Below are 11,381 nucleotides of genomic sequence, written 5' to 3'. Positions count from 1 at the left end.
TCCATCGCGTTGGTAAGAGCGTAAATAAAAAGGCGATTCCTGCGTCTACCACTAATGTAAGAGCTATTTCAAGTGCGACGTGGTGCGGCTTTTCAAATGCTTGTGGGCATTTCTCTGTTGTTGATTCTTTTTTTGTGTGTAACAAAGTGGCATTTTCATGTCCGGACGGGGAGACTTTATCATTCCGACATGAAGCCACCCTTAAGTCCTCTGAGGCGTGTCTGTCTGCAAGGCTTGTATTTTGGAAATGTTTTTTTGAAACGGAGAACGACTTTGAAATAGGCTTCCGCCGGCGCCTCGCGATCCAGGTAAGATTGTATAAAAAACGCAGCCGCGGCGGGGCTTGCTGTAGTCGTGGCCGAGTGGTTAAGGCGATGGACTAGAAATCAATTGGGGTCTCCCCGCGCAGGTTTGAATCCTGCCGACTACGTTGTCCACCTCCTGTCGTTGTGTTCCGGCGCAAGCAAAGAAACGTGCCTCTTTGCTGTTCCTGGTGGTTTTAAAACGCCCAATCGCTTGTACCCGCTGCCTTGGAAATAAATTCTTCAGCGTCTGCGAATGGCATTTTGCAGCTGGAAGCAGATGTCGACGCTTTTTGCACAGAGCACCAAAAAAGCGTCTTTTTTGAAGGCCCAGGCACTGAGCATTGGTGGTTCAGTGGTCGAATTCTTGCCTGCCCCGCTGGAGGCTCGGGTTCGATTCCCGGCCAATGCAGTGGCTTTTGCAGCGAGCGGCTCCATCACTTGCATCCCCTTGCAACTCGCAACTGAAAACCCACTGAAGCTAAGCAGGTGTGAGCCAGGTCAGTACCCGGATGAGGGTGAGCTACAGGGAAAAACAAAGCTTCCAGCTGGAAGCGGTGTTAATGGTGCCGGCGGGGGGGCGCTCACCCTGAGGTCTGTGCGGGTCCTAATGCCCCAGTATAGTGACGGATATGCTGTGTTGTAAAAGGGCGCTGTCTTTTGGATGAGATGTAAAACCGAGGTCACAGCGCTCTGTGGTCATTAAAAATGACCACCAAAACCTTTGACAAAAGCTCTTGGTAATTGATGGTCTTCAATAATGCTTCTCCTTTAGGTACATTTTAAATCAGCTGAAAAATGCTGTGAAATGGGGGGGCACTTCAGGCCAGTGTAGGATTTGGGTTACAAGAACCATGAAACTGCACGAGAAAGCCCGTACACTGAATTACACGGCTTTCTATTCAAAGGAGGGCAAAAGAAATTCCCTGAGTTTGATTTTTTGCAGCACAGAGAGGAGCACTGTCGTGAGGCCGGTTAGCTCAGTTGGTTAGAGCGTGGTGCTAATAACGCCTAATCGTACGGGCCAGGTCCTTTTCTCCTTTCTTACCAAAGCTGTTAGGTTCCTTTCCGTGGTGAGATGGGTTGTCATGCAACACTGCCACATAGTGCCGACAGACAAGAGTGTTGCGGGAGAAGAGAAAAGTGTTTGAAGATTTAAGAGTGTCTTAGGTGGAGCCAAAATCAAGTGTCACAAATGAAAGTGGTTGGATTTCCAATGTTTAATATGGTAAAAATAAGCGGAAGTTATCTGCCGGTCCGGCACAGTCTGCCATGCTTTTGTCATATACTGTAAAGTGGTGTCGAACTGGAGCCTCACCATTTGCATATGTGAGGCTCCAGTTATACATCGAGTGTCACATTAAATGACAAAAATGAAGAGAGTTAAAGCAGCTGGAGAGGTTTTCTTACAACTTTTGAGCTGACACAGTTTTGGAAAATGTTTCCTTCACGCTGCACTGTACAATATAGGCAGCCAAGAGTTTCCAAAACAAAACAGAATTGACAGATAGGAGAAAATTCCCACTCGTCCTGAAGTTCCCAAAATCCAGCACTGAGCGTAAACAAAGTGTCTAAGTAGCGTGGGAATGCTAACACTAACCCTAGCTGGAGTTTGAGCAAACCAGCACTGAGAGTAAAAAGATGAGTCAAAGTAACGTCTAATCGGATTAGTTTCCTTAGAGCTGGTTCAGAGTTTGCTCAAGAGTTTACCTTTCACAGATGCGCAAAGAAGAATGTTAGGGGTGCACGCTTCAAGGCACCTTACAGCTGTAGAGACTGATTCGAGACGATTCATGGCGTGTGCTCGTTCCCATATACCGTACGCCCCGGGGTGCAGTGCTAGGATGACGTACAATACCGCTTGGGCACGTAACGGCGTTATATGCAAGTGCGGGACGTGAGGGTTTTCGTTTGTTCGTTTTGTTTTGCTCTGCTTTGCTTTGTTTTGCTTTCCATCGCGTTGGTAAGAGCGTAAATAAAAAGGCGATTCCTGCGTCTACCACTAAGGTAAGAGCTATTTCAAGTGCGACGTGGTGCGGCTTTTCAAATGCTTGTGGGCATTTCTCTGTTGTTGATTCTTTTTTTGTGTGTAACAAAGTGGCATTTTCATGTCCGGACGGGGAGACTTTATCATTCCGACATGAAGCCACCCTTAAGTCCTCTGAGGCCTGTCTGTCTGCAAGGCTTGTATTTTGGAAATGTTTTTTTGAAACGGAGAACGACTTTGAAATAGGCTTCCGCCGGCGCCTCGCGATCCAGGTAAGATTGTAGCAAGAACGCAGCGGCAGTGGGGCTTGCTGTAGTCGTGGCCGAGTGGTTAAGGCGATGGACTAGAAATCCATTGGGGTCTCCCCGCGCAGGTTCGAATCCTGCCGACTACGTTATCCGCCTCCAGTCGGTGTGTTTCGGCGCAAGCAAAGAAGCGCGCCTCTTTGCTGTTCCTGGTGGTTTTAAAACGCCCAATCGCTTGTACCCGCTGCCTTGGAAATAAGTTCTTCAGCGTCCGCGAATGGCATTTTGCAGCTGGAAACAGATGTCGACGCGTTTTGCACAGACCACCAAAAAAGCGTCTTTTTTGAAGGCCCAGGCACTGAGCATTGGTGGTTCAGTGGTAGAATTCTCGCCTGCCACGCGGGAGGCTCGGGTTCGATTCCCGGCCAATGCAGTGGCTTTTGCAGCGAGCGGCTCCATCACTTGCATCCCCTTGCAACTCGCAACTCAAAAAACCCACTGAAGCTAAGCAGGTGTGAGCCAGGTCAGTACCCGGATGAGGGTGAGCTACAGGGAAAAACAAAGCTTCCAGCTGGAAGCGGTGTTAATGGTGCCGGCGTTGGGGCGCTCACCCTGAGGTCTGTGCGGGTCCCAATGCCCCAGTATAGTGACGGAGATGCTGTGTTGTAAAAGGGCGCTGTCTTTTGGATGAGATGTAAAACCGAGGTCACAGCGCTCTGTGGTCATTCAAAATGACCACCAAAACCTTTGACAAAAGCTCTTGGTAATTGATGGTCTTCAATAATGCTTCTCCTTTAGGTACATTTTAAATCAGCTGAAAAATGCTGTGAAATGGGGGGGCACTTCAGGCCAGTGTAGGATTTGGGTTACAAGAACCATGAAACTGCACGAGAAAGCCCGTACACTGAATTACACGGCTTTCTATTCAAAGGAGGACAAAAGAAATTCCCTGAGTTCGATTTTTTGCAGCACAGAGAGGAGCACTGTTGTGAGGCCGGTTAGCTCAGTTGGTTCAAGCGTGGTGCTAATAACGCCAAGGTCACGGGCTCGAGCCCCGTACTGGCCAGGTCCTTTTCTCCTCTCTTACCAAAGCTGTTAGGTTCCTTTCCGTGGTGAGAGGGGTTGTCATGCAACGCTGCCACATAGTGCCGACAGACAAGAGTGTTGCGGGAGAAGAGAAAAGTGTTTGAAGATTTAAGAGTGTCTTAGGTGGAGCCAAAATCAAGTGTCACAAATACAAGTGGGAGGATTTCCAATGTTTAATATGGTAAAAATAAGCGGAAGTTATCTGCCGGTCCGGCACAGTCTGCCATGCTTTTGTCATATACTGTAAAGTGGTGTCGAACTGGGTGTCGAACTGGAGCCTCACCATTTGCATATGTGAGGCTCCAGTTATACATCGAGTGTCACATTAAATGACAAAAATGAAGAGAGTTAAAGCAGCTGGAGAGGTTTTCTTACAACTTTTGAGCTGACACAGTTTTGGAAAATGTTTCCTTCACGCTGCACTGTACAACATAGGCAGCCAAGAGTCTCCAAAACAAAACAGAATTGACAGATAGGAGAAAATTCCCACTCATCCTGAAGTTCCCAAAATCCAGCACTGAGCGTAAACAAAGTGTCTAAGTAGCGTGGGAATGCTAACCCTAACCCTAGCTGGAGTTTGAGTAATCCAGCACTGAGCGTAAAAAGATGAGTCAAAGTAACGTCTAATCGGATTAGTTTCCTTAGAGCTGGTTCAGAGTCTGCTCAAGAGTTTACCTTTCACACATGCGCAAAGAAGAATGTTGGGGGTGCACGCTTCAAGGCGCCTTACAGCTGTAGGGAGTGATTCGAGACGATTCGTGGCGTGTGCTCGTTCCCATATACCGTACGCCCCGGGGTGCAGTGCTAGGATGATGTACAATACCGCTTGGGCACGTAACGGCGTTATACGCAAGGTTTTCGTTTGTTCGTTTTGTTTTGCTCTGCTTTGCTTTGTTTTGCTTTCCATCGTGTTGGTAAGAGCGTAAATAAAAAGGCGATTCCTGCGTCTACCACTAATGTAAGAGCTATTTCAAGTGCGACGTGGTGCGGCTTTTCAAATGCTTGTGGGCATTTCTCTGTTGTTGATTCTTTTTTTGTGTGTAACAAAGTGGCATTTTCATGTCCGGACGGGGAGACTTTATCATTCCGACATGAAGCCACCCTTAAGTCCTCTGAGGCGTGTCTGTCTGCAAGGCTTGTATTTTGGAAATGTTTTTATGAAACGGAGAACGACTTTGAAATAGGCTTCCGCCGGCGCCTCGCGATCCAGGTAAGATTGTAGCAAGAACGCAGCGGCAGTGGGGCTCGCTGTAGTCGTGGCCGAGTGGTTAAGGCGATGGACTAGAAATCCATTGGGGTCTCCCCGCGCAGGTTCGAATCCTGCCGACTACGTTATCCGCCTCCAGTCGGTGTATTTCGGCGCAAGCAAAGAAGCGTGCCTCTTTGCTGTTCCTGGTGGTTTTAAAACGCCCAATCGCTTGTACCCGCTGCCTTGGAAATAAGTTCTTCAGTGTCCGCGAATGGCATTTTGCAGCTGGAAGCAGATGTCGACGCGTTTTGCACAGACCACCAAAAAAGCGTCTTTTTTGAAGGCCCAGGCACTGAGCATTGGTGGTTCAGTGGTAGAATTCTCGCCTGCCACGCGGGAGGCTTGGGTTCGATTCCCGGCCAATGCAGTGGCTTTTGCAGCGAGCGGCTCCATCACTTGCATCCCCTTGCAACTCGCAACTCAAAAAACCCACTGAAGCTAAGCAGGTGTGAGCCAGGTCAGTACCCGGATGAGGGTGAGCTACAGGGAAAAACAAAGCTTCCAGTTGGAAGCGGTGTTAATGGTGCCGGCGGTGGGGCGCTCACCCTGAGGTCTGTGCGGGTCCCAATGCCCCAGTATAGTGACGGAGATGCTGTGTTGTAAAAGGGCGCTGTCTTTTGGATGAGATGTAAAACCGAGGTCACAGCGCTCTGTGGTCATTCAAAATGACCACCAAAACCTTTGACAAAAGCTCTTGGTAATTGATGGTCTTCAATAATGCTTCTCCTTTAGGTACATTTTAAATCAGCTGAAAAATGCTGTGAAATGGGGGGGCACTTCAGGCCAGTGTAGGATTTGGGTTACAAGAACCATAAAAACTGCACGAGAAAGCCCAAACACTGAATTACACGGCTTTCTATTCAAAGGAGGACAAAAGAAATTCCCTGAGTTCGATTTTTTGCAGCACAGAGAGGAGCACTGTTGTGAGGCCGGTTAGCTCAGTTGGTTCGAGCGTGGTGCTAATAATGCCAAGGTCCCGGGTTCGAGCCCCATACTGGCCAGGTCCTTTTCTCCTCTCTTACCAAAGCTGTTAGGTTCCTTTCCGTGGTGAGAGGGGTTGTCATGCAACGCTGCCACGTAGTGCCGACAGACAAGAGTGTTGCGGGAGAAGAGAAAAGTGTTTGAAGATTTAAGAGTGTCTTAGGTGGAGCCAAAATCAAGTGTCACAAATACAAGTGGGAGGATTTCCAATGTTTAATATGGTAAAAATAAGCGGAAGTTATCTGCCGGTCCGGCACAGTCTGCCATGCTTTTGTCATATACTGTAAAGTGGTGTCGAACTGGGTGTCGAACTGGAGCCTCACCATTTGCATATGTGAGGCTCCAGTTATACATCGAGTGTCACATTAAATGACAAAAATGAAGAGAGTTAAAGCAGCTGGAGAGGTTTTCTTACAACTTTTGAGCTGACACAGTTTTGGAAAATGTTTCCTTCACGCTGCACTGTACAACATAAGCAGCCAAGAGTCTCCAAAACAAAACAGAATTGACAGATAGGAGAAAATTCCCACTCATCCTGAAGTTCCCAAAATCCAGCACTGAGCGTAAACAAAGTGTCTAAGTAGCGTGGGAATGCTAACCCTAACCCTAGCTGGAGTTTGAGCAATCCAGCACTGAGCGTAAAAAGATGAGTCAAAGTAACGTCTAATCGGATTAGTTTCCTTAGAGCTGGTTCAGAGTCTGCTCAAGAGTTTACCTTTCACACATGCGCAAAGAAGAATGTTGGGGGTGCACGCTTCAAGGCGCCTTACAGCTGTAGGGAGTGATTCGAGACGATTCGTGGCGTGTGCTCGTTCCCATATACCGTACGCCCCGGGGTGCAGTGCTAGGATGATGTACAATTCCGCTTGGGCACGTAACGGCGTTATACGCAAGGTTTTCGTTTGTTCGTTTTGTTTTGCTCTGCTTTGCTTTGTTTTGCTTTCCATCGCGTTGGTAAGAGCGTAAATAAAAAGGCGATTCCTGCGTCTACCACTAATGTAAGAGCTATTTCAAGTGCGACGTGGTGCGGCTTTTCAAATGCTTGTGGGCATTTCTCTGTTGTTGATTCTTTTTTTGTGTGTAACAAAGTGGCATTTTCATGTCCGGACGGGGAGACTTTATCATTCCGACATGAAGCCACCCTTAAGTCCTCTGAGGCGTGTCTGTCTGCAAGGCTTGTATTTTGGAAATGTTTTTTTGAAACGGAGAACGACTTTGAAATAGGCTTCCGCCGGCGCCTCGCGATCCAGGTAAGATTGTAGCAAGAACGCAGCGGCAGTGGGGCTTGCTGTAGTCGTGGCCGAGTGGTTAAGGCGATGGACTAGAAATCCATTGGGGTCTCCCCGCGCAGGTTCGAATCCTGCCGACTACGTTATCCGCCTCCAGTCGGTGTGTTTCGGCGCAAGCAAAGAAGCGCGCCTCTTTGCTGTTCCTGGTGGTTTTAAAACGCCCAATCGCTTGTACCCGCTTCCTTGGAAATAAGTTCTTCAGCGTCCGCGAATGGCATTTTGCAGCTGGAAGCAGATGTCGACGCGTTTTGCACAGAGCACCAAAAAAGCGTCTTTTTTGAAGACCCAGGCACTGAGCATTGGTGGTTCAGTGGTAGAATTCTCGCCTGCCACGCGGGAGGCTCGGGTTCGATTCCCGGCCAATGCAGTGGCTTTTGCAGCGAGCGGCTCCATCACTTGCATCCCCTTGCAACTCGCAACTCAAAAAACCCACTGAAGCTAAGCAGGTGTGAGCCAGGTCAGTACCCGGATGAGGGTGAGCTACAGGGAAAAACAAAGCTTCCAGCTGGAAGCGGTGTTAATGGTGCCGGCGGTGGGGCGCTCACCCTGAGGTCTGTGCGGGTCCCAATGCCCCAGTATAGTGACGGAGATGCTGTGTTGTAAAAGGGCGCTGTCTTTTGGATGAGATGTAAAACCGAGGTCACAGCGCTCTGTGGTCATTCAAAATGACCACCAAAACCTTTGACAAAAGCTCTTGGTAATTGATGGTCTTCAATAATGCTTCTCCTTTAGGTACATTTTAAATCAGCTGAAAAATGCTGTGAAATGGGGGGGCACTTCAGGCCAGTGTAGGATTTGGGTTACAAGAACCATGAAACTGCACGAGAAAGCCCGTACACTGAATTACACGGCTTTCTATTCAAAGGAGGACAAAAGAAATTCCCTGAGTTCGATTTTTTGCAGCACAGAGAGGAGCACTGTTGTGAGGCCGGTTAGCTCAGTTGGTTCAAGCGTGGTGCTAATAACGCCAAGGTCACGGGCTCGAGCCCCGTACTGGCCAGGTCCTTTTCTCCTCTCTTACCAAAGCTGTTAGGTTCCTTTCCGTGGTGAGAGGGGTTGTCATGCAACGCTGCCACATAGTGCCGACAGACAAGAGTGTTGCGGGAGAAGAGAAAAGTGTTTGAAGATTTAAGAGTGTCTTAGGTGGAGCCAAAATCAAGTGTCACAAATACAAGTGGGAGGATTTCCAATGTTTAATATGGTAAAAATAAGCGGAAGTTATCTGCCGGTCCGGCACAGTCTGCCATGCTTTTGTCATATACTGTAAAGTGGTGTCGAACTGGGTGTCGAACTGGAGCCTCACCATTTGCATATGTGAGGCTCCAGTTATACATCGAGTGTCACATTAAATGACAAAAATGAAGAGAGTTAAAGCAGCTGGAGAGGTTTTCTTACAACTTTTGAGCTGACACAGTTTTGGAAAATGTTTCCTTCACGCTGCACTGTACAACATAGGCAGCCAAGAGTCTCCAAAACAAAACAGAATTGACAGATAGGAGAAAATTCCCACTCATCCTGAAGTTCCCAAAATCCAGCACTGAGCGTAAACAAAGTGTCTAAGTAGCGTGGGAATGCTAACCCTAACCCTAGCTGGAGTTTGAGTAATCCAGCACTGAGCGTAAAAAGATGAGTCAAAGTAACGTCTAATCGGATTAGTTTCCTTAGAGCTGGTTCAGAGTCTGCTCAAGAGTTTACCTTTCACACATGCGCAAAGAAGAATGTTGGGGGTGCACGCTTCAAGGCGCCTTACAGCTGTAGGGAGTGATTCGAGACGATTCGTGGCGTGTGCTCGTTCCCATATACCGTACGCCCCGGGGTGCAGTGCTAGGATGATGTACAATACCGCTTGGGCACGTAACGGCGTTATACGCAAGGTTTTCGTTTGTTCGTTTTGTTTTGCTCTGCTTTGCTTTGTTTTGCTTTCCATCGTGTTGGTAAGAGCATAAATAAAAAGGCGATTCCTGTGTCTACCACTAATGTAAGAGCTATTTCAAGTGCGACGTGGTGTGGCTTTTCAAATGCTTGTGGGCATTTCTCTGTTGTTGATTCTTTTTTTGTGTGTAACAAAGTGGCATTTTCATGTCCGGACGGGGAGACTTTATCATTCCGACATGAAGCCACCCTTAAGTCCTCTGAGGCGTGTCTGTCTGCAAGGCTTGTATTTTGGAAATGTTTTTATGAAACGGAGAACGACTTTGAAATAGGCTTCCGCCGGCGCCTCGCGATCCAGGTAAGATTGTAGCAAGAACGCAGCGGCAGTGGGGTTCGCTGTAGTCGTGGCCGAGTGGTTAAGGCGATGGACTAGAAATCCATTGGGGTCTCCCCGCGCAGGTTCGAATCCTGCCGACTACGTTATCCGCCTCCAGTCGGTGTGTTTCGGCGCAAGCAAAGAAGCGTGCCTCTTTGCTGTTCCTGGTGGTTTTAAAACGCCCAATCGCTTGTACCCGCTGCCTTGGAAATAAGTTCTTCAGTGTCCGCGAATGGCATTTTGCAGCTGGAAGCAGATGTCGACGCGTTTTGCACAGACCACCAAAAAAGCGTCTTTTTTGAAGGCCCAGGCACTGAGCATTGGTGGTTCAGTGGTAGAATTCTCGCCTGCCACGCGGGAGGCTTGGGTTCGATTCCCGGCCAATGCAGTGGCTTTTGCAGCGAGCGGCTCCATCACTTGCATCCCCTTGCAACTCGCAACTCAAAAAACCCACTGAAGCTAAGCAGGTGTGAGCCAGGTCAGTACCCGGATGAGGGTGAGCTACAGGGAAAAACAAAGCTTCCAGTTGGAAGCGGTGTTAATGGTGCCGGCGGTGGGGCGCTCACCCTGAGGTCTGTGCGGGTCCCAATGCCCCAGTATAGTGACGGAGATGCTGTGTTGTAAAAGGGCGCTGTCTTTTGGATGAGATGTAAAACCGAGGTCACAGCGCTCTGTGGTCATTCAAAATGACCACCAAAACCTTTGACAAAAGCTCTTGGTAATTGATGGTCTTCAATAATGCTTCTCCTTTAGGTACATTTTAAATCAGCTGAAAAATGCTGTGAAATGGGGGGGCACTTCAGGCCAGTGTAGGATTTGGGTTACAAGAACCATAAAAACTGCACGAGAAAGCCCAAACACTGAATTACACGGCTTTCTATTCAAAGGAGGACAAAAGAAATTCCCTGAGTTCGATTTTTTGCAGCACAGAGAGGAGCACTGTTGTGAGGCCGGTTAGCTCAGTTGGTTCGAGCGTGGTGCTAATAATGCCAAGGTCCCGGGTTCGAGCCCCATACTGGCCAGGTCCTTTTCTCCTCTCTTACCAAAGCTGTTAGGTTCCTTTCCGTGGTGAGAGGGGTTGTCATGCAACGCTGCCACGTAGTGCCGACAGACAAGAGTGTTGCGGGAGAAGAGAAAAGTGTTTGAAGATTTAAGAGTGTCTTAGGTGGAGCCAAAATCAAGTGTCACAAATACAAGTGGGAGGATTTCCAATGTTTAATATGGTAAAAATAAGCGGAAGTTATCTGCCGGTCCGGCACAGTCTGCCATGCTTTTGTCATATACTGTAAAGTGGTGTCGAACTGGGTGTCGAACTGGAGCCTCACCATTTGCATATGTGAGGCTCCAGTTATACATCGAGTGTCACATTAAATGACAAAAATGAAGAGAGTTAAAGCAGCTGGAGAGGTTTTCTTACAACTTTTGAGCTGACACAGTTTTGGAAAATGTTTCCTTCACGCTGCACTGTACAACATAGGCAGCCAAGAGTCTCCAAAACAAAACAGAATTGACAGATAGGAGAAAATTCCCACTCATCCTGAAGTTCCCAAAATCCAGCACTGAGCGTAAACAAAGTGTCTAAGTAGCGTGGGAATGCTAACCCTAACCCTAGCTGGAGTTTGAGTAATCCAGCACTGAGCGTAAAAAGATGAGTCAAAGTAACGTCTAATCGGATTAGTTTCCTTAGAGCTGGTTCAGAGTCTGCTCAAGAGTTTACCTTTCACACATGCGCAAAGAAGAATGTTGGGGGTGCACGCTTCAAGGCGCCTTACAGCTGTAGGGAGTGATTCGAGACGATTCGTGGCGTGTGCTCGTTCCCATATACCGTACGCCCCGGGGTGCAGTGCTAGGATGATGTACAATACCGCTTGGGCACGTAACGGCGTTATACGCAAGGTTTTCGTTTGTTCGTTTTGTTTTGCTCTGCTTTGCTTTGTTTTGCTTTCCATCGCGTTGGTAAGAGCGTAAATAAAAAGGCGATTCCTGCGTCTACC

At 48.2% G+C, this 11,381-nt stretch overlaps 8 non-coding genes across 8 annotated transcripts; all 8 read left to right on the top strand.

Annotated features, from left to right (window-relative positions):
* The first annotated feature begins 2,601 nt into the window (after nucleotides 1–2,601).
* On the top strand, nucleotides 2,602–2,683 carry trnas-aga (transfer RNA serine (anticodon AGA)). Its single transcript has one exon. It is a non-coding gene; the product is annotated as a tRNA-Ser (tRNA).
* A 213-nt stretch (nucleotides 2,684–2,896) lies between these two features.
* trnag-gcc (transfer RNA glycine (anticodon GCC)) lies at nucleotides 2,897–2,967 on the top strand. The gene has a single exon. It is a non-coding gene; the product is annotated as a tRNA-Gly (tRNA).
* Nucleotides 2,968–4,870: 1,903 nt separating this feature from the next.
* Nucleotides 4,871–4,952, top strand: trnas-aga (transfer RNA serine (anticodon AGA)). The gene has a single exon. It is a non-coding gene; the product is annotated as a tRNA-Ser (tRNA).
* A 213-nt stretch (nucleotides 4,953–5,165) lies between these two features.
* Nucleotides 5,166–5,236, top strand: trnag-gcc (transfer RNA glycine (anticodon GCC)). Its single transcript has one exon. It is a non-coding gene; the product is annotated as a tRNA-Gly (tRNA).
* Nucleotides 5,237–7,140: 1,904 nt separating this feature from the next.
* On the top strand, nucleotides 7,141–7,222 carry trnas-aga (transfer RNA serine (anticodon AGA)). The gene has a single exon. It is a non-coding gene; the product is annotated as a tRNA-Ser (tRNA).
* Nucleotides 7,223–7,435: 213 nt separating this feature from the next.
* Nucleotides 7,436–7,506, top strand: trnag-gcc (transfer RNA glycine (anticodon GCC)). The gene has a single exon. It is a non-coding gene; the product is annotated as a tRNA-Gly (tRNA).
* A 1,903-nt stretch (nucleotides 7,507–9,409) lies between these two features.
* Nucleotides 9,410–9,491, top strand: trnas-aga (transfer RNA serine (anticodon AGA)). The gene has a single exon. It is a non-coding gene; the product is annotated as a tRNA-Ser (tRNA).
* A 213-nt stretch (nucleotides 9,492–9,704) lies between these two features.
* On the top strand, nucleotides 9,705–9,775 carry trnag-gcc (transfer RNA glycine (anticodon GCC)). Its single transcript has one exon. It is a non-coding gene; the product is annotated as a tRNA-Gly (tRNA).
* The last annotated feature ends 1,606 nt before the right edge of the window (nucleotides 9,776–11,381 follow it).

This window comes from Lepisosteus oculatus, unplaced genomic scaffold, assembly GCF_040954835.1.
Source record: "Lepisosteus oculatus isolate fLepOcu1 unplaced genomic scaffold, fLepOcu1.hap2 HAP2_SCAFFOLD_40, whole genome shotgun sequence".
NCBI lineage: Eukaryota > Metazoa > Chordata > Actinopteri > Semionotiformes > Lepisosteidae > Lepisosteus > Lepisosteus oculatus.
This window is presented reverse-complemented; position numbering and strand designations above follow the sequence as displayed.